This window comes from Pristiophorus japonicus, chromosome 6, assembly GCF_044704955.1.
Source record: "Pristiophorus japonicus isolate sPriJap1 chromosome 6, sPriJap1.hap1, whole genome shotgun sequence".
Lineage (NCBI taxonomy): Eukaryota > Metazoa > Chordata > Chondrichthyes > Pristiophoridae > Pristiophorus > Pristiophorus japonicus.
In genome coordinates, this window is record NC_091982.1 from 192188743 (window position 1) to 192211597 (window position 22855).

At 41.3% G+C, this 22855-nt stretch overlaps 1 protein-coding gene across 2 annotated transcripts in view; it reads left to right on the forward strand.

Annotated features, from left to right (window-relative positions):
- Positions 1–22855, forward strand: part of LOC139265917 (guanine nucleotide-binding protein subunit beta-4) — a 97704-nt gene that overhangs the window by 9711 nt on the left and 65138 nt on the right. Inside the window, exon 2 of one of the 2 annotated variants that reach the window (XM_070883503.1) lies at positions 14102–14145. The exons of the other annotated variant lie outside the window; for it this stretch is intronic. The gene's annotated coding sequence lies outside the window, so the exon portion shown is untranslated. The remainder of the gene's footprint in view (positions 1–14101; positions 14146–22855) is intronic. 2 annotated transcript variants of the gene reach the window in all.

The following is a 22855-nucleotide window of genomic DNA, read 5'->3' on the forward strand; positions in this document are numbered from 1 at the left end:
CGCCTGATTTTTAGGAGCAACTGGTGGAGAACGGACTATTTTAGAAATCGCAATTCTCCACATTTTTTTTCCTGCAGTTCTAGTCAGGTAGAACAGTTCTAGTTTAGAACAGAATTTTTTCTTCAAAAGGTAGCGTGTCTGGCACTGACGCCTGATTTGAAAGTTTCCACAGTGAAAATGTACTCCAAACTAAAGTAGAATGGAGCCAGTGAAGATTTTTGTAGAACTGAAAAAACCTGTTCTACACATTAAAAAATCAGGCGCAGGTTACAAATTAGGCGTCCAGAACGAGGTGGGGGGGAGGGGAGGGGAGGGGAGGGGGAGGGGGAGGGGGAAGTGAACTCATTAAATTCGACAATAAATCCTTATTTATACTTCTACAAATATTATAAATGTTTATTCAGGTTGGATTTATTTGTATAAGCCAAGAAAAGATTAAATAAACCATCTTCCTACCTGTGTGAAAGTGCTTCAGCCAGGGAGAATTCTGCAGCCGTTCGTGCCGCTGAGCAGGGGAGGGAGAGGGGGAGGAAGAAGAAGAAGAAGTAGTCTCGGGCGGGGGGTGGGGGGGAGCGGGTGTCTGGTCGGGGCGGGGAGCGGGTGTCGGGTCTGGTCGGGCGGGGAGCAGGAGCTGGCCGTGGGAGGAGCCTCATTCACGCAGCCCCAGTGAGGCCATTGGGCCAGGGCTAGGGGCTGCATGCTTCGGGCCCCTCCCACACAGTTCGGCGCCTGGAGCTACTGCACTTGCGTGCCGACTGTAGCGCACATGTGCAGAGGTCCCGTCACTGTTTTCAGCGCCGGGACCTGGCTCCGCCCCCCCCACAGCTCGTGCTGGCTGCGCCGAGGGCCACAGGACCTGTAAGTAGGTGGAGAATACCGAAGATGTTTTTAGGCGCGAAAAACGGGCGCCCAGCTCGGAGGGGCGCCCGTTTTTTTTCTTGTGGAAACTTGGGTCCAAAGTAACAGCCTAAGGCAAATGTAAAGTGTACATGAATTAGATAAGTAGCAATATTGGTTGCACACGAATAGCAGTACATTTGCTATTCAAATACATTGCATCATTAAATCAAAATACCTCCAGCTTTAAAAATCAATCCTGATCTAACCATAAGGGTGAAATCACTATTTTGCAAAATCGAACAGTTTTTGTTGTGTTGCATTCAGTCATATGGTATGCATCAAAAGAATATAACTCATAACAGAAATTTGGCATAATTCAATTCTGTGCTGCACAAACATGTTCGATACAGCTTGGATTGCTACAAGTTTGAGCATGGTTGTTTGTTTCAACAAGTTTTTTTTGTGAAGTGTTGAAAAGGTTACAGTAAAGAACGCTTCTACACAGATCAGACACAATCCTTTAGATTCAAAATTTAATGATTCCATTGCATTATGTCCACACTACATTGTAAGCAGTGTTTTACTATAATTCAATTTGTTGCTTATATTATGTACTCCAGTTAGATTAAAAGAAAATACTTCAACCTTTTAATTATGCTGTGAAGCACTAAATGTTGTTGAACACTGACGACTAGGCTGCAAGTTACAACAACTTGGTTTTATATCACACCTTTAACAAAGTAAAATGTCCCAAGGCATTTCACAGGTGCATTAACAAAATTTAACACTGTGCCACATAGACATATTGGAACAGGTCAAAAAGGTAGGTGTTAAGGAGCATCTTGAAGGAGGGGAGTGAGAGGCAGAGAGGTTTAGGGAGGGAATTCCAGAACTTGGGTGTCTATGTAGCTGAAGGCATGGCTGCCACAATGGTGGTGCTTCGAAAATCAGGGATGCGAAAGAGGTCAGAATTGGAGGGGTGCAGAGATCTTGGAGGGTTGTAGGGCTGGAGGATGTTACAGAAATGTGAAACTAATGCGTATGTGAGTTTCGCATTTTTTTTTACAGAACTTAACATGCAAATATATTTTGTACCTAGTATTTAGCACAAAGATACAGAACTTGCCAAATCTTTTAATTGTAGATTTAATGTAATCGGCATTTTACTAAATCTTAATTTGTTTCTGGCTCACCAGTTGCATTTTCATTTGTGTTGCAAGCAGTTTTTTTGCTAACCAGTTTATTTGCAAATAACTAGATTATGTTGTACATCGTTGTAAATGCTATTTAGCAGATATCTGCATGTTTTGGGGGCAAAATTGCCCGTTTTTATAGCCCCATTAACATCCCCCGAAGGTGCTAACGGGACGCAAGACAGTTTTTGTCTGGGGGAGGGGGCGCTACCGATTCCTCGGAAATTGCTTGGGAGTTCGGGGTTAGCACCTTGGGTCGCCGTGCAACTGATGATGAAGTCATCGCATGCGCGGCGACCCTGCGCCCTGCTGGGAAAATTCCCCGCAGATTGCGCAGCTGGCACGAGCGGACTTCAATGCCAGCTTCGCAGGTTGTGGAGCTGGCTGATAGCCGCTCTTGAGGCAGTGATTAAAGGGGAGGGGAGCCAGCGCCCGGGCCGCCATTTTGTTTATCGACCAACTCTCGGCCCAGCGATGGTGGCCCTAGTGTGGTCCAGGTCACCATCGTGCAGCCTGGCACTCCGTCTTAGGCCCAGTCATACGCTGCCCCAGTGGAGGCCATCAGAGGCAGTGAAGTGTGTGCAGCAGCCCTCCCCTTTAATCAACGATGAGGGGCGTTGAAGTGCATCAGCACTCGTCCCCTTTAATCAAAGGGGAGCGGCCTGGAAACGTGTCAGCGCTGCGCGGAGCATCCACCTTGCGCTGAACAATTTGTCCCAGTAGTGCCACGGGACCCACCCCAAAAGGAAGTGGAGCGCAGAAGATTGCGCTGTGCTTCCTTTTCAGAGGCAGTATGGGCAATTCTGCGTCGGGGGAGGGGAGGCTTCCGGGCCAGGTGCTACAAGTCCTAGCCCCGGAAGGTTACCGCCTCCAATCGGAGCTTGGGACAATTCCGCCCCCTTTATATTCTAAATTGACAGTCAACTACTAAATTTGAGAGCTCACTGGAAACAGTTTAAGAATTTATGATTGTGTATATAATGAGGTGTCATGTATATTTGAACACAAGTCTGACACCTTGTAGCACAAGTCTGATACCTTGTAGTTAATGAATAAAGATTTTAATAAGACCCCCAATGTTTTTATTACACCATGGAAGAATGGATGTAGTAGGACATTAAAAAAAAGCAATCCAATTGGGGCCTCTGATCTTGACAATAGAGAATGGTTTAATTGAAGTTTATAATTCCAAACTGATTTTTCCTCAGTGCAACATCAATGAGTGCAGAACACGCATACTTAAGTGCAAGTTAGAAGGATGTTGCTGCTTTTAAGAAGTGGTAAGCCCTCTAATTGGGAAGTGAATGCAAAGTGCTGTTTTGCTTATGGTAAGTAACTAAGCCATATAACGCACAACATATGAACTAGTACCAAAAAATTACTTTACAATTATACAGCACCTGAGAATTGAAGGGATGTCGAATGGTCTAATAATTATGCAGTCAAACTTTTTTTTAAAAGTAGTATTTCTGCCGTCGTGCTGAGCTTTTACTTGCTTGCATAGCTCTAGTATTTGATCCATCTGATCGACTTATAGTAATACAAAAGTAATTATTTGGAAGGTCTTTATTTTTATGACACTGCTTTCATGTCGTCAGATCAAATATCACATGCCACATAAAAGGTTACTGCACAAGATAAAAGTTCACGGGGTTGGGGGTAATATATTAGTATGGATAGAGGATTGGCTAACTAACAGAGTTGGGATAAATAGTTAATTATCTGGCAACCAGTAACTAGTGGGGTGCGCAGGGATCAGTGCTGGGACCGCAACTATTTACAATCTATATTAACGATTTGGAAGAAGGGACTGAGTGTAATGTAGCCAAGTTTGCTGACAATACAAAGATGGAAGGAAAAGCAATGTGAGGAGGACATTAAAAATCTGCAAAAGGACATAGACAAGCTAAGTGAGTGGGCAAAAATTTGGCAGAGGGAGTATAATGTTGGAAAGTGTGAGGTCATGCACTTTGGCAGAAAAAAATCAAAGAGCAAGTTATTATTTAAATGGAGAAAGATTGCAAAGTGTCGCATACAGCAGGACCTGGGGGTACTTGTGCATGAAACACAAAAGGATAGTATGCAGGTACAGCATGTGATCTGGAAGGCCAATGGTATCTTGGCCTTTATTGCAAAAGGGATGGAGTATAAAAGCAGGGAAGTCTTGCTACAGTTCTAAAGTATTGGCGAGGCCACACCTGGAATACTGCGTGCAGTTTTGGTTTCCATATATAGGAAAGGATATACTTGCTTTGGAGGCAGTTCAGAGAAGGTTGATTCCGGGGATGAGTTGACTTATGAGAATAGGTTGGGCCTCTACTCATTGGAATTCAGAAGAATGAGAGGTGATCTTATCGAAGCGTATAAGATTGAGGGGGCTTGATAAGGTGGATGCAGCGAGGATGTTTCCACTAATGGGGGAGACTAGAACTAGAGGGAGTGATCTTAGAATTATAGGCTGCCCATTTAAAATAGAGATGAGGAGAAATTTCTTCTGAGGGTTGTAAATCTGTGGAATTTGCTGCCTCATAGAGCTGTGGAAACTGGGACATTGAATAAATTTCAGACAGAAATAGACAGTTTCTTAAACGATAAGGGGTTATGGGGAGCGGGTGGGGAAGTGGAGCTGAGTCCATGATCAGATCAGCCATGATCTTATTGAATGGCGGAGCAGGCTTGAGGGGCCATATGGCGTACTCCTCTTCCTATTTCTTATGTTCTTGTGTATTAGTGTAACTTTAAAAAAAAAAATAACTCATCAAGCAGGCTGTTGGTTAATCCAAGTGTTCATGGAAAGCCGATTTGAATTTTGAGAAATTGAATATGTACAATAAATTTTAGTGCTAATTTTATTAGTATCTATGCAAAGCACAGTTGATATTTGAGAATTAATTTGACTAGCTTTGTCATTGTTCCAACATAAATTTGGCTGAATTGCAATATTTCCTTAAATGCAAGAAATATAAAACTCCTAACAAATTTATAATTTCCAATTTGTTGAAATTAAAATTATCGTTCATACTTGTATGTTTTGATGCATTGTCTAATGAAGTGCTATAATTAGGGTTGTGAAACAATTAAAAAAAAAAATGAATCTCTTGATTAAAGATTTTAATCTGTTAATCTGGGTCTTAATCACATTTAATATAATTACTGTATCTATTTCATTCACGTTTGTTTTATCTGATATTACATGGAATTAGATAGAAAATCTCTCATTTCTGTAATCATGGAACTCAATTTGACAATAAATACAAGTAACTATCATTTGATCCAATGAACTGTCAGACCATCTTTATTTAAAAAAAAAACCCTAAAACTACCCATTTACAAGTGCTTCACTATTAGTGCTTGGTTCCATAATGCTTTCATTGACGTTTTTCTTTCTTTCGATTGATTTCTGTTGAATGTTGGTTCTCATTAACCCCAATTTCTTTTAATTTGCATGTTAGCCTTATTTTCTACTTGTGTTTTTAAGGTGGGCTCTCTGCTCTGCCACACCCAGCCTCTCTGCCCCACCTAATCCAACCCTCAACACCCCTGATAGATAGCCTCCTTATTTTTTAATTGCCTGTTCTTCTACACTTCTCACCATTAGAGGTTGGATATCTAGGATGTAGTAGAAACAAGGGCAAGCACCAGAAGATTCATTGCCAAGTAAACTGAAATAAGAGGATGGTTAGGTGGTGTTTGAAAACAACTTATTGAACATCAGTGTTTTAAATTTGAAACCCAGTTTTTATTTCGATAACTTCCATGATTAACATGTTTAAAAAACATTAATCGGCAAAAAGAATGAACGCATTAATCATGGAAGTTAACTGCAATTAACTGACAGCGTTAGCTAATAATATAGGTTGGGTTGTGAAAGGTTAATGTTCTTGGCCAGGACTATTTCAACCATCAGGATGGATCACTGTTTGTAATTGCAACTCAGACAACGGTGAAACAATACTGGCCCTGAATTTGCGGTCGGTACGAAGTACTGCCTTTGAAACTGACCACAACTTAAGGATTTGGCGAAGGTGCATGCAGAAATCCTGAAGTTACGGTCTGTCATTGACTGCTCTGAAACAGGCTGCGCTGTGCACGCTCCCCCCACAGTGCCGGCAATCTGTGTAATCAGCCAAATCATTGACACTGACGAAAACTTCAACTTTTCCCCAGCAAGCATGCTGTTAAATTCCCCACTAAAAGTTAGACCCAAAGAGATTAGGTGTAACTGGGATTTTAACAGCATATTGACTGCTAAACAAATGTTAAGGGCCTGGAAAATTAATTTTAATTTTGTGCAGTGTCAAATTTGTCCATTTTAATTTAAAAAAAAAATTAAATTTTTAAGAAAAGGTACAAAATATTTGATATTTATTTTCAAGTTTGTGCATCTTTATTTCAGGTTTGCCTTTTCCCCATGCAAGAATTGTTCTCTCTAACTATTTTAAAATGTTAGAATTTTAAAGGCTTACCCACTTCCTTATTCATTGTCTGAGAATTCTGCCTTTTGATTGGCTGCTTAGGCAGCCTGTTGACATCACAGCAGTTCGAACAAGGGGATCCCCATTAAGTTCCGTTGATTGAATTCAAGGTCAGCAAATCTGGTTCTTGATTGCGAGATCCCTGCGCGGAGTGTACTTCGGGGCCAACAGCTAACGCCTTTGCTTCGTTGCTGACCTCAAATTCGGGGCCACTGGTTCAGGATTTTTGTTATCCTGAAGTTTTTTTCGTTTTTGTAGATTTCAGTCTGGTAATGGAGTCGAACAATAACTTCATAGGAAAAAAAAAATCAAATTAAAATGGTATATATTGAATATTTTCTTGTGCATCCAATACCTGACTCTTTCAAATGGGTCTGTTCTGCAATGGAGGTTAATCTTTCTACTTTTTAATTATTTGTTTTTGAGATATTGCAATTGTACTTAACAAATTGGATACAAGAATGATTATGACTATTGCAGTATCCCTTGTATCCATGTACAGTATTCCTACGAGACCCATAACCAAAATGTAGTAGCAATCTGTATCTTGTGAAGGTGGTGTATATTTTGTGTATAATTTATGCTTGGGGGTCGGGGGGGGGGGGGGAGATCTTCTTACTTGGTGGGTGCTGCTATATGCTGATTGACATCAAGATTTTCAATCTTACACTCTTGCCATAGGCAAATAAATAAATAAACTTAAAGGCCCAGAAATTCCTCTGGGGGTCTTCTCGCTGGATATTTTTTACGAATTTACCTGGTGGTCTCGGATTTCCGATGGGGAGGCCTTCTCCTCCCGCGCTGCGAAGCGTGCTCCCGTGCAGAGGGTCCCGACGCAGAAGATGCAGTCATGTGTGACTGCTCAGCCAAACGGGTACGTATTTCACAGGTTCCCATTAATAGCACTGAGACTCACGTAACTACGAGTTCTCAATGCTATTAACGGGAACAAAAGCAATCACACAGAATAAAAAATAAAAAATAGACCCCACACATTTTAAAATTAATTGAAATTAAAGTTATGTCTTAGAAAAATAAAATATTTTCCTGATTTAAAAAAATTGTTTTAAATTATGGTTAAAAATAAACTTACCGTAGTGGGGAGGGTTTTTTTTTTAACAAACTGTTTAAAATTTTATTTTACAATTTGTTTTGTGTGTTTTAAAACACTTGCACCTGTAAAAGTAGGCTATGTGCCTGCTTTTTCAGGCGCAAGATTTTTGAGGACATTTGCCAGGCAAGATATGGGTAAATAGCCCAATCTTGCCTGTACAAATGTCCTCACTCCCGATCTGGCATCCTCGCTTCCGATCTGGCTGACAGGTCGGGAAAAGCCGATTGTCAGCGCATGTACATTGCACGCTGAAAACGGGCTTTTCCGATGCCTTCCTGGGTCCATAGAAACTTCGTACAGGCCCGGGACATCGGAAAGTCTGCCCCAAAAGTTGTCATTGTTTTGTAGAAGCAAATTATGTTTTATTTGAGTGTAGGTAATATTTCTGTTTGCAGATAAATTGGGAAATCGTGAAATTGTGAAATTCTTATGAACTTTTATTTCAAGTTTTAGATTTTTAAAAATTCATTATAGAAGTACCTTTTTTGAAAATATTTAACAATTTAGGTATTGACATTTCATTAAAGTATTGCTGAAGTGCAGAAAGCAGAGTGTAAATTGAAGTACAATGTGCTGTTTGTTTACCAGCAGTATGATTTGCATGCACAATCTTTAAAAAAAAAAATTCTCGCAAACCAGTATGATTCAGATTAGATTTTGAGTGCTTTTGATTCAGGCTCGGTGGCAATAGCTGTGATGTCTCTTCCACGGTATCTCGGTAAAATTTAGTAGTGGGTTAATAAAGCATTGTGTTGGCAAAAGGTTTGACTGTCGCTGCCAAATTTATTGCTGATATTTTGGGTTTAACAGCCAACTAAATAGACAAAGTAAGCCTTTGCCATTAGCTTAGCAATGATCACTTGTATATTATGACATTTGGCTTAGCAGCAGAGCTCACTCGTGCTGGTTCCAATTCTAATGATTCCAAGAAATTACTTGAATATACATTCCGTGGCATAAAACATTTAGAATCTGAACTGGATAACCTAGTGTTTTGCCTGCTATTGGATTGAATGCAATGTATTCAAGCATCACTTATCCATTTTGATAGCTTTTGGTAACATGGTAGTGCCTGGGAGCAGGTCACCTATATGTATTGAATGGTCTGTTTTTAAAAAAAAAATCTAGATCCTAAATACCTTTTTTGTAGTGAAAAACACCCACACGCCACTTGTGGGAATACAAAATAGTTTTATATTTGGAAATAATTCTCTCATCTTGACTGGATCGACTCGGCTTGTATTCAGTGGAATTTAGAAGAATGAGAGGGGATCTCATACAAACATATAAAATTCTGACTGGATTGGACAGGTTAGATGCAGGAAGGATGTTCCCGATGTTGGGGAAGTCCAGAACCAGGGGTCACAGTCTAAGGATAAGGGGCAAGCCATTTAGGACCGAGATGAGGAGAAACTTCTTTACTCAGAGTTGTTAACCTGTAAAATTCCCTACCGCAGAGAGCTGTTGGGGCCAGTTCGTTAGATATATTCAAAAGGGAGTTAGATGTGGCCCTCCCGACTAAAGGGATCAAGGGGTATGGAGAGAAAGCAGGAATGGGATACTGAAGTGCATGATCATATTGAATGGTGGTGCAGGCTCGAAGCGCCAAATGGCCTACTCCTGCACCTATTTTCTATTTTTTCTATTAACACACACGTTGGCTACTCAATGGAAAACAGTGCTGTCATTTCAGAAAATATTTTCTGTTCGTTTATAGCAACAGAAATAACATGCTTGAGATTCAACAAATACAGGAAAAATGTAGAATACAGAATTCAAGACATTTCTCTTGGCACACAGTATCCCCAAATCTGACCCCTCAGGCTCCCTGGGATCCTCTTGCAGTTCCCTGGAATCTGGGACCCACTTTGAAAACCCATGTTCTATAGAAGATTTATCCTTGCTCTTGTGGTGCCCCTACTGTGGCCCTGGCTGATATCATTTCACCAAATACTCACTCTATTAACCAACAGAGCCGTCAGGGGAGCCCAGTCATACCTATCCTTAAATTTTCAGAACTGATGCTTTGCACTTAGAAACATAGAAAATAGGAGCAGTAGGCCATTTGGCCCCTAGAGTCTGCACCGCCATGCAATATGATCATGGCTGATCCTCTATCTCAACACCATATTCCCGCTTTTTCCCCATACTCCTTGATGCCTTTTGTTTCTAAAAATCTGTCTATCTCCCTCTTAAATATATTCAGTGACTTGGTCTCCACAGCCTTCAGTGGTAGAGAATTCCACAGGTTCACCACCCTCTGAATGAAAAAATTTCTCCTCATCTCGGTCCTAAATTTCCTACCCCGTATCCTGAGACTGTGACCCCTTGTTCTAGAATTCCCAGCCAGGGGAAACATCTTCCCTGCATCCAACCCAGTCAGATTTTTATACTTTTCAATGAGATCCCCTCTCATTCTTGTAAACTCTAGTGAATACAGGCCTAGTCGACCCAATCTCTCCTTGTACAACAGTCCTGCCATCCCAGGAATCAGTCTGGTGAACCTTCGCTGCACTCTCTCTATGGCAAGTATATCCTTTCTTGGATAAGGAAACCAAAACTGTACACAATACTCCAGTAGTAAGACATCCTTGCTCCTGTATGCAAATCCTCTTGCAATGAAGGCCAACATGCCATTTGCCTTCCTAACTGCTTGCTGCACCTGCATGTTTGCTTTCAATGACTGTTGTACAAGGACACCCAGGTCCCTCTGTACATCGACACTTCCCAAGCTATCACCATTTAAATAATACTTTGTCCATACGTTTTTCCTACCAAAGTGGATAACTTCATTTATCCATGTTATACTGGCCCCAAGTTTCGTGCCGCGGCGAAAACGGCGCACCTCCGAGCTGGGCGCCTGTTTTTCGCGCCGAAAACTGCGCCTAAAAAAAAAAAAGTCCGATATTCTCGAGCTCCTTGGAGCTCGATGTCTGCTTGGATCGGCGCGCTCATCGCAGCAGGGGGCGGAGCCTAACACTCGCGCCGATTTTCTAAGTAGCAGGGGGCGGGTACAATTTAAATTAGCCTTCGTGGTGCCGGCAACCCTGCGCGTGCGTGTTGGAGCGTGCGCACACGCGCAGTCTCTCTCAAACATTGGCACTCGGCCATTTTTAAAAATACTGCCGAAAAAGTGAAGATTTGTTTCTTGGACCCCTGCAAAGGCTTGTAATTTAATTTTTTTTGATATTTCTGTGTGTGAGGGAGTGCTTTTAGCAGCACTGCTGAATAAATCATCTGAAATCCGTGAGTTCAGCTTTTCACTGCTAAACTTGCAGAACCGGTGCTGCATTGGTGCATGCAAAGTAAGGACTGTGTTTGGAGAAATAAGAGTGCCAATTCAACTTTACAATAATACGTGGTGTTGACAATGCAGCACCCATTCTGCAAATTTAAATATAAAACTGTCGGTGGCTGCCTCTCCCTGTCCAACTGGCCTCAGTCCCCCTCACAGCTCGAAGGCTGCTGCTGTATCTTCGGCTGCCGGCCAGCCACTGACGCCGCTGATATCCTATGGCCGAATGGCCTCACGTCCGTCCGCTGCTGATTCTTTGGCTGCCGGCCAGCCACTGACGCCGCCCTTAAAGCATGGCCGAATGGCCTCAAGAACCTTAATGAGCTGCGTGTGTCCTGCGTTGATTCTTCGGCTGCCGGCCAGCCACTGACGCCGCTGATATCTCATGGCCGAATGGCCTCGGGTCCGTCCGGTGCTGCTGCTTCGCGGCCAGCCACGAAGAGAATGAAGGCCTGCCTCGAGCACTGCAGCTCAGCTCGAAGCTTGCTGCCGCTGCCGTCGAGACACTGACGCCACACCGCTGCTTGTCTCCAACATGAAAGGCCTGCCTGAAGCACTTTCACACAGGTAGGAACATGGTTTATTTAATCTTTTCTTTGCTTATAAATTTTTATTCAGGTTGGATTTATTTGTATAAGTATAACTAAGGATTGATTGTAGAATTTAATGACTTCCCTTCCTCCCCCCCCCCCCCCCCCCACCTCGTTCCCTACGCCTAATTTGTAACCTACGTCTGATTTTCTAAAGTGTAGACAAGGTTTTTTTCGAGCAAAAATCTTCACTTACTCCATTCTAAGTTAGTTTGGAGTAAGTTTTCACTCACGAAACTTTGAAATCAGGCGTAAGTGGCCGGACCCGCCCCCTTTTGAAAAAAAATTCTGTTCCAAAGTGAAACTGTTCTACCTGACTAGAACTGGAGCAAACTAAATGTGGAGAATTCCGATTTCTAAGATATTCCGTTCTACACCAGTTGCTCCTAAAAATCAGGAGCAAATCATGTGGAAACTTGGGGCCACTGCATCTGCCATGTGTTTGCCCACTCAATCTAAATTGCCTTGCAGCGTCTTTGCATCCTCCTCACAACTCTCAATCCCATCCAGTATTGTGTCGTCAACAAGCTTGGAAATACTACATTTGGTTCTCTCATCCAAATCATTTATTTATATATAGATAGATAGAGCTGGGGTCCAAGCACTGATCCCTGTGGTACCCCATTAGTCACTGCCCGCCACCCTGAAAAAGCCCCATTTATTCCTACTCTGTTTCCTATCAGTTAACCAATTTTCAATCCATGCCAATACCTTACCCCCAATCCTATGTGCTTTAATTTTGCACACTAACCTCTTATGTGGAACTTTATCAAAGGCCTTCTGAAAATCCAAATACACTACATCCACTGGTTCTCCCTTATCTATTCTATCAGTTACATCCTCAAAAAAATTCCAGTAGGTTTGTCAAACGTGATTTTCCTTTCATAAATCTATGTTGATTTTGTTTAATCCCATTGATATTATCTAAATGTGCCGTTATCACATCCTTTATAATAGACTCCAGCATTTTCCCTACTACTGATGTTAGGCTAACCGATCTGCAGTTCCCTGTTTTCTCTGTGTCCCACCCCCAACTTCCAACTTTATCATTTATGTGAGTGGATAGGTAATCTGTCAAACTACTGTTAATTCTCAACTATACTGTTATCAGGAGATGTGTGAAAGTGGTGCAAGTTTATTTTTCTCCTTGTCTTTGAAGAAGTCTTTCCCCTCCCTGTGATCGTCTCTATATTTGAAATGTATCAACAATGTGGAAGATATTGAATTAAAGGAGTTATTAAAGCCTGTTTGTACAGTTGACGTTACACAAATACCCATGTGATCGAACCATAGAATTTATTTTTGCCAAATCACTTTGCTACCATTATATTGAATTCTTGATCTGCATGTACCAAATTCTATTTCATTTAATCTTTTGTATCTTTTTAATCAGGGAGTTAGTGCTGGAAAGGACATCGGTAAAGTTTTTGTTTATATGTACTTGACCTCCTGTCGTGTGGGTAGTCCTTTGTCACCTTCAGTGGCTTACATCAGAATTTTGAGATTTTCTTTTGTTCTCTGCATGATTGATTCCAAAACATTTCCAATCACTAATGCACAGTGGTATTGATTTTGGAACGGTAACATTTTAAGAACATAAGAAATAGGAGCAAGAATAGGCCATATGGCCCTTCAAGCCTGCTCTGCCATTCAATAAGATCACAGCTAAACGTCTACATCAGCTCCACTTTCCTGCCTTATCCCCATAATCCCTTGATTCCCTTATTGCCCAAAAATCTGTCGATCTTCGTCTTGAGCATCGACTGAGCTTCCACACCCTCTGGGGTAGAGAATAGATAGATTCACAACCCTGAGTGAAGAAATTTCTCTTCATCTCAGTCCTAAATGGCCAACCCCTTATCCTAAGATGATGATCCTTACTTCTATACTCTCCTGCCAGGGGAAACAGCCTCTCAGCATCTACCCTCAAGAAGTTTATACCTTTCAATGAGAGAACCCCTCATTCTTCTGAACTCCAGAGAATATAGGCCCATTCTACTCAATCCTCATAGGCCAGCCCTCTCATCCCAGGAATCAGTCTAGTGAACCTTTGTTGCACACTTTCCAAGGCAAGTTTATCCTTCCTGAGATGAGATGAGATCAAACTGTATTCAGTACTCCCAGATATGTTCTGATAATCAACCGAGATCTGCAGCAGTTTGTAGGATTTGACTAATTGTGTTTAGTTTTCATCTTATAGTTTTAATGATTTGAAATTTCAGGCCTTTGATTATCTCTTTTTTTATTGTCTCTTTTTTTGAAAAATGATATGACTGGAAAAATGTGTGTGCCCATGAACACTATTTTTTATTTGGTCCTAAAAGCCTAATGGAGGTAAGCCATATAATTCTGGTTCACAAAGATTGGCTCCACTCAGCTACATCTTTCCACCCATTTAATTCATCTGATTCCCTCCACTGCCTCTTGAAAGATTCAAGATTTTGCCTACATAGAAGACAATTTCTAATATTAGTCACTCTGATCAGGAGTACCTCCTGACACCATCCAGAACCTGTGTCCCCCTATCCACAGTTTATTTGAAATAATGTTCCAGATTGACTTTAAAAAATATATATTTTCTATCCCTTTTACAGGTACCTTTAGGATCCCTCTTATTCACTACTTTTCAAGGCTGAAGGTAAGTTAAGGTATGAAACATATTGTCACTACCACTAAGGGGTTATCGAACAGGATTAGTGGCCAGGAGGTTGTGAGCTGCCAAATGGTAAGCTGCGAAATTGAATTTAGTAAAATGATAGCAACTAATGTCCTTCTGGTCTATGCGTAACTCCAGACCCACGATATGTGGGTGTAAAAACTGCTGCAAAACAGATGCTAATGCCCAGCTAATTACATTAATCACATGAGGAAGCTGAGGGGACTGAACACAGTCTATGAGCCCTAATAACATCCCAACTAGATTGCACACTAGCCAAGCTATTCAATACAGATATGACACTGTGTATCTTTCTGACCATGTGGAAAATGTCATGTCCACAGAAGGCAGGGTGGTAATTGGCCAGGTTAGATTTGGCCAATCAGCCTCATCCTAACGATCAGCAAATTGACGTAAGAAATAATCAATAGTGCCATCAGACAACACCTACTCACCAATAATCTCACCAATTCTCTGTTCTAGTTCCACCAAAATAATTCAGCTCATGACCTAGTTATAGCCTTGATCCAGTAATGGTTCGAAGAACTGAATGCCAGAGGAAAGGTGAAAGTGGCTGCCCTTGACACAAAGGCAACACTTAACTGATTCTGGCATTGGGATCCCCTAATCAGTGGGAAAACTCTTCAGTGGCTGAAAATCATTCTTGTTCTTTGGCTGCTTTGTCGGTGACCTTCGCCCTGTCATTAAATCAGTAGTTAGGCTGCTGGCTGACAATTCTAATACTTTGCTCGGTTAACCACCTCAGATGCCAGCCTTTGGCAGGATGTTTGGAACATCCAGTCTTGGGCTGACAAATGGCAGATAACATTTGTGTCGCAAGTTACAGGCAATGACCATTTCCAACAAAAAAAGCCCAACCATCTTCATCTAACTTTTGGAGCCACTAATATTCTAGGGTGACTAGGATCAGGCATATTAATACCATGGCTACAAGATCAGGGCAAAGGCTGGGTGGTCTGCGAGTGGTTCACCTTCTGTCCTCTGTGCCTTTCACCCCCATCGACAAAGGCTCACTTAGTTGCGTGCAGCTGCAACAACACGAAAGCTTAACTGCATTCAGGACTAATCAGTCTACTTGATTGCTGCCTCTTCCACTGTTATTGGCCTCACAATAAGGAGGGTTTGAAGGTTCACCTATAGCACATATATAATTGCCTGAAAGCTAAGCCTTTAACAAGCAAGAGCTAAAGGGAAGGTGGCGACCAGGGGTTCTTATCAGTCTGTTGAGCTGCGGATTTACTTGCAGTTAAGTTGATCCCATGTGGGATTTCGTGATTGATCCCAGTGTTATACGGTGTAATTGTCAGCAGTGATCAAAGTAGCGTTAATTCAACAAAATCTCCAAGGTGGAGAAGACCTAGAAAAAGAGTGCCACGATGGGTCGAATGGCCTCCTTCTGTGCTGTCATTCTATGATTTCTTAAGCATTCTAAAACTGGTTAGGGTTCATTTCTGAAAGTGATCTCTAGGTTGAATTCCAAGGTAACCCAGTGTAGAGCTACGACTTGTTTCTGGGCTGCTTGCAACTTTGGGAACTTGTTTTTATTTCCTGTCTGGCTGACCAGTTCTGCAGTGTGCCACAATTAGTTGAAAAATATTTCCTGAAACGTGGAGCATGTAGTACAGGCAACTGCAGGGATACTTTGGTGTGATTTAGGAGGAAGTATGTCTTGTGGCATTATCCAGTGGTGCTAAATGTTGTTCAGAGAGATACCGTATACATCCCTTCCTTAAAAGCCTTGGGGGAATTATTGACACTGTGCATATTCTATTAAAATCATTAAGTTTGGTGGGTGATTGAACATTTCAGTATTCTACTGAGCCATACAGGGGTCCTGGTATATATCTAAAAATCATTTATATAGCACCTTTTTAATGTAGTAAAAATGTCCCAAGGTGTTTCACAGGAGTGTTATCGTACCAAATTTGACACAGCCACCTGATCTGTGATCTTGGAATTCTTGAGAAGTTTGGTGTTGGGATACATGATTTTTTCTCTCTCTCTAACCTCTTCTTCCAGACAAGTCATCAGGCTAATCAATAACACCAAAATGGCCAGAACATTGATGCTCATAATTCTGAACTTTACTGGCCTTTTGAAGCATAAATTAGCAAACTACATATGTAGTTCCCAAACGGGCTATGTCAGAATAGGAAATAAGCAAATGTATCTGACTCATAAATTTTGCTTACCAATAGGGCAGTACATTTGGACTGCAAAGAAGCAAAGAAGCAACAAATCGAAGCCAGGAATCGAGCCAGTGCTCGTTAACCTAAGAGGGAGATTGCAACTCCCTGTCCGTTTCTCATGATAATGTTGCTCTCTTTTATCACTGGGCCTTGAAGAATCTTTTGTTATTTCCAGAACATTCTAGTAAAGGCATTAATAGTCTGGCAAGTGAGGAGCAGCAGAGGGCCACTAGGATTTCAGATAGTCCAGATTAATGGAGTTGAAACTCTTCACCAACATAGACAACTGCATCTGGACAAATTGTACCAAGTAATCCTGGTAAGATTACTTGGTACAGTTTGAAGTTCTAATGAATATAAATTGACATTGTGTATTTATGAATCTTTTGTTGTTTTAGAATCTTTCACTGGCAGCTTTGTGTGTTCAGGCTAGTTGTTTTACTATACTGATAGATTTGGGGGGTACTTCAGTATATTTTTTCTTGTGCATGCCAAAAGAAATCAAGACCTTCCATATCATCTTGGTTATGCGTCCTAATTATTACAGAAAATTATAACTGCTTGACAAATCTTTGATATTTGATTTTGACACATAATCATAATGTTGAAAATTAGATTGGAATAAAATGTGCATGATGCTGCTTTTGGGCTAATTTTCCAATTATTTGTACCTCTACTGCTTTTGGACAGGTAGCAGGAGAAATGTTGTGAATGATTCTTTCTCATTAGGTCACCCATGATGGGATTACATAGATTTGCTGTAGCTAGCACCTCGCTATACGCTTGGCACCCAAGCTGTGCAATTGCACTGGCATCCAGATCCACACTTTTGTAGATCCTAAGTACAAACTGCAGAGCCTCGAATAGGCCCAATATAGATTAGTGACACACTGCAAAAACAAAACTGAGTGGGAATTGAATTGAGAATGTGAGAACATTCTTTTTTAAAGACCTATCTTTGCAGATCCTTTGACTCTTTTCTGAGTTGAAGTAATGGTAATACAACATACTTTGCCACCTTGTCTGTCTTAACTGATGGATAAGATGTGCAGTCTAGAGTGGCAGTTCGCCCCAGTGTGGTGAAGCTGAGAACTTAAAAAAAAACATGCAGTTTTTTTTTGGTCTATTTTTTTTCCAGGATTCAGGGGAGCATATAATAGGTCTGGACCAACTAAAGTGTGTAATGCTGCATTTTAATCTGCAAAGAAAAACCCTCTGATTCAGGGGCTCTTGGAATATGGCGGAAATACTAAATGATCTTCAGTCTTGAAGATGATGCTCGACTGTCAGGATTTAATAACAATAAAACTGCTAATAAAATAGATCAACATTTTGTTTTTCGTAGAATTAGGAACCTTTAAAATAGGGCAGCCGATCCGGGTCATCGGGGAGATTGAATAGGTGGTGTGCGAGCCCCTTCTCCATATCTTTAATAGCTCACTGGAGTTCGAGATTGTTCCCTTAGACTGGAAGAAGGCTAATTAATGTAGTTCCAATCTGGCATCATAATGGAGAAGTTGCTTGAAGGAATCATTCTGGATGCAATACATGAGTAAGACAGAGAAATGCATGTCGGGGATACATCCCCAATGGGGCTTCAAAAAAAGGAGGTCTTGTCGAACTAACATGATTTGTATTTTTTTGGACAAGTCACCAAGCCAAGATAGTGGATGGGTGAAATCTGCTAGACATTGTCTACCTAGAGTCCCAATCAGGTACTACATAAGAGACTTTGTTATAAGATCAAAGACTTGAGTATATGTTTGTAAATGTGACTGTGTAGTGATGCCTCTGACCGTTGCCTTATTGCTGTCATGTGTAAAGCTCAACATTAAGGAACAGCATCTTCTGGTGTTGAGAATTTTGCCCAGGTCTCTCAAGCCAGATGACTGGTGATATGATGGGCAGCTGTAAGAGTGGCTGACTTTTTTTGAAACTTAATAGAGTAATAGTTTTAAATCCACTTTCAGTTCTATAATTCGGGCAAAACTTTTATGATGATTCAAGCCCTTCCCAGGGCATCCCAGTGGCAATATAAGTGTTCTATTTATACTGCTGTCACAGTAATTGCTGTTGGTGTCGAGTGCAGTAATGTGTGACAGTTATGATTACACTGAAACATGAGACTACTTGCTTTTAGTTTCCTAATTGACATTGTGGAAGGCTGTTTTGAAAAGTGAAAATCTGCTGTAAATCAGTGTAGTGACATTTTATAAAGCGTTTACAGTAGTTCAGTGAAGCCATTTTATGCAGATCATGTTAACTGTTGAGGTCAAAGTAACTGGCGCAGTAAATTGTAGGAGTTTTGCTGTATTGGTTTAATTTGCTTTTGGTGCTATATGCAAGTTCTTTACATGACGGCCACTTGCATGCAGTTGCTGCATTAATTAAGGAAATTTAGAATTTGCCTGTCTTTATATTGCACATCCAATCTGATTCAAAACCCCAAGTCCTGCAGTACAGAAAGGTTGTTGCTCACTGGTTACACTACATGCCACCAATTTCAAAGAGGTGTGGTTTACAGCTTCCTGTTTTTATAATAGAACTGCAGTGAAGGCACCTAATTTCAAAACTTTTCCAGAGTGTTGTTGCAACAATCACCGTTCAAGCTCAACAAGTGAGGTTGCACCCAGTCCAGTTTCCTGTTTGTCAGAGGGAAACTCATTGGTCATAGACCATTTATGAATTCTGATGAATAATGTTCTGGCTGGCTGTCACAATTTTTTTTGAGGGGTAAGAAAAGATGTTATAAAGTATAGATTTTGTAAATGTGTGTAAATTGTGCTTCGATTTAGTCCTGGATACAGTAGTTGAGTTTGGTGACGAATGTACAATAGTTGTAGTTATCAAAAAGAATTCTGTTGGAACTATGACACTCATTTATTTTCCTCTTGCATCTCCCCCTCTTTGCTAGCTAAAGAAGCTGTATCAGAAATTTGAGGAAATGAAATCTTATAAAATTGTCCTATTTAGAGCTGATTTGTCTTTTGACATGTTAAATAAAATTGAAAATAAGCCTTTGGCAGACTTGTACAGCCGTAATGATCCATAATCCAGAAACTCTTTTGTACAGCATTGTAGTATAGTTATAGTAATGGACTGGTCATGAGATCAGATCCCATAATGGCAAGTTGTGAAATTGAACACAATGAATCTGATATTTTATCTCTTCCACAACATAAGATACTAAAATGTGTATAAACTAACGTGTTATTCTTGCTGCTTAAATGCTCCATTATCTTGCTGTCTGGTCAACTATCCAAGATTAAAATTAAATATTTTGTTGTGGAACTATGGTCAAGGTCATAGTGTAGAACACCACAAAGATTGAAGATGAACAGTGGGAGGTAATGATTTAGGTGATGTCAAGCTTGGATTTTAATAAAACAAAGACCGAGAAAATGAGTTCCACAGCTTTTTGGGTCCCGGGGGTGGGGGTTACTTGGCAGGAACAAAAGAGGAATGTGACGAGGGGAAAAATAAACAATCCTAGTAACTGCTGTGAGTTCTCCTGACCACCTGCTGTTGGGTTTATGGAGGATTTCATCGTAGCAGGGTTGTAACTTGTGTCCTGATCTCTTGAAGGAATTGGGAGGCATGGTCGCAGTTAGCATAGTCACAATGTGAGCATCTTTTGGGGAGGAAGAGAAATGGAGTTTTTAAACTGGGAAAATGTTGCTTCTAATTGTTTACCACCATTTGTGTATTACTAGCATTATAAATCAGAAGTAAATAGTATAATAAATGGTATATATTATCGATAATTTTACATCTGATTACACTTTCAACGGAAACTGCCATTGTAAACTTAACGTGCAGTACTTGTTATCCTGCCACTGAGTGGCAGGGACGGGAGGAGGCTCGGGGAAGATAGAAACACTGAAATCTACAGTGCAGAAGGAAGCCATTTCGGCCCATCGTGTCCGTGCCAGTTAACAAAGAGCCACATGGCCCTCAGTTTGCAGCCCTGAAGGCTACATATAAACCTATGAACAATGGTGGAAAGATAAAGAGCACCCAGCCCAACCAGTCTGCCCCACACAGCTGCGACACCCCTTGCACCAAAACATTCTACACTCCACCCTGACTGGAGCCATGTGATCTCCTGGGAGAGGCAAACACCAGATTTAAACACCCAGGCCAATTGGGGAAAAGAAAATCTGGGAAAATTCCTCTGACCCGTCCAGGAGATCATCCTGGCCGTATTTGATTCCCTGCAGTACTTACGATCGTATCTGCGCCAGCAAACAATAGATTATCCAGTTTAATCCCACTTACCAGCTTTAGGTCTGTAACCCTGCAAGTTATGGCACTTCATGTGCCCATCCAAGCATCTTTGAAATGTGGTGAGGGTTTCTGCATCCACCAACTTTCCAGGCAGTGAGTTCCAGACCCCCACAACCCTCTGTGAAGAAGCCTCCCTTCAAATCCCCTCTGAACCTTCCACCTTCCACCAGCCACCATAAAACTATGCCCCTCGTAATTGAACCCTCCACCAGGGGAAATAGGCCCTTGCTGTCCTATATCCAGGCCCCTCAAAATTTTGTACATCTCAATGAAGTCTCTTCTCAACCTCCTCTGTTCCAATGAGAACAAACCCAACGTATCCAATGTCCTCATTGCTAAGATTCTCCATTCCAGGCAGCATCCCAGTAAATCTCCTCTGCACCCTCTCTAGTGCAATCACGTCCTTCCTATAATACGGCGACCAGAACTGCACGCAGTACTCCATCTGTTGCCTAACCAGAGTATTAAACAATTTAGATATAACCTCCCTGCTCTTGTATTCTATGCCTCGGGCCAATAAAGGCAAGCATTCCATATGCCACTTTAACCACCTTATCCACCTGGCCTACTTTCAATGATCTGTGGACAAGCACTCCAAGGTTCCTTTGTTCATCTACACTATTAAGTGGCCTACCACTTAATGTGTATACCATTTCCTTATTAGCCCTCCCAAAGTGCATTATCTCCCACTTCTCCGAATTAAATTCCATTTGCCACTGCTCTGCCCACCTGACCAGTAGATTGATATCCTCCTGCAGTCCATGACTTTCCTCTTCATTATCAACCACAGCCAATTTTAGTGTCATCTGCAAACTTCTTAATTATACTCCCTATATTCAAATCTATATAATTGATATATGCCACAAAAAGCAAGGGACCCAGTACTGAGCCCTGCGGAACCCCACTGGAAACATCCTTCCTGTCATAAAAACATCCACCAACCATTACCCTTTGCTTCCTACCTCTAAGCCAATTTTGGATCCAACTAGCCACTTTGCCCTGGACCCCATGGACCTTAACTTTCATGACTAGCCTGCCATGTAGGACCTTATCAAAAGCTTTGCTAAAGTCCATATGCACTACCCTTATCGACCCTCCTGGATACCTCCTCAAAAAATTCAATCAGGTTATTCAAACACGATCTTCCCTTAACAAATCTGTGCTGACTGTCCCCAATTAATCCTTGCCTTTCCAAATGTAGATTTATCCTGTCTTTCAGGATTTTTTCCAATTTTCCCACGTGTGCATAGAGTGGTGGAAGTGGCATTGACGTGACCATTTCATTCCATCTGGGCAGTCGTTGTTGGGTGAGGGGAGAACCTGGTATTGCTGTATGCCAAAGAAAGCTTCCTCCAGAATGGTCTTAGCTGCACTCTGCCCTTCTACACTCACTTGCATATTTTTCAAAGTCCACAATTTGACAATAACCCTTTAAATGCTACCCCCCTCCCCTCCCCAAACCCATGGGTATTTTCCATGACTGGAGCTTACACCTAATGTAATTAGCCTACTGGAAGTTTGTAATATCCATCTTGAAGTTAGATTTATGCCTGATTGGAAAATCTTGTCTATGAATTGCTCCAATTCGATGTGGAGATTTTCTGATCCTAGGCTGTTTTAATGAACTTCAATCAATCTGCCCCATTTTGTGTTATATCTAGTATAAGTAACCAAATCTTGTTTCCATTTCTCTTCTATTGTTTTAAGCAAATATTGGTTCTTGGGAATGTCAGTTTGGATTGTTGCTCGACTGTTCCTTCAGCCATTGCTATGTCTAGGGTTGGTTTTGAGCTCCCATCCAAAGGCAAAATCCTATTCTATCTAGCAAGTAAAACACTTGTATGCAAAGTAATATAACCCAACAAATTCATTGAATTTACCTCCCAGCATTTTTAGCAGCAAGTACTAACTAAAAATAGCGCACTTTGTAATTTTGTGCATATAGGAATGAGACTAAACTTGACTTTTTGAGCAGTGTGCGCAGATCCATTTTATTGTGGAAGAGACAGCTGTAGTAAAATTGCAGCATGGGTGGTAAGTGCCTACTTTATTGTGCTGTGAGAATAGAGAAGTTTCACTTCAGCATTTGATCTGGGCTTATTTGAATAATTACCCTACTTACACTTACACTGCTGTCAGAAGTGGGGATGTTTGCTGATGATTGCAGTGTTCAGTTCCATTCCCAACTCCTCAGA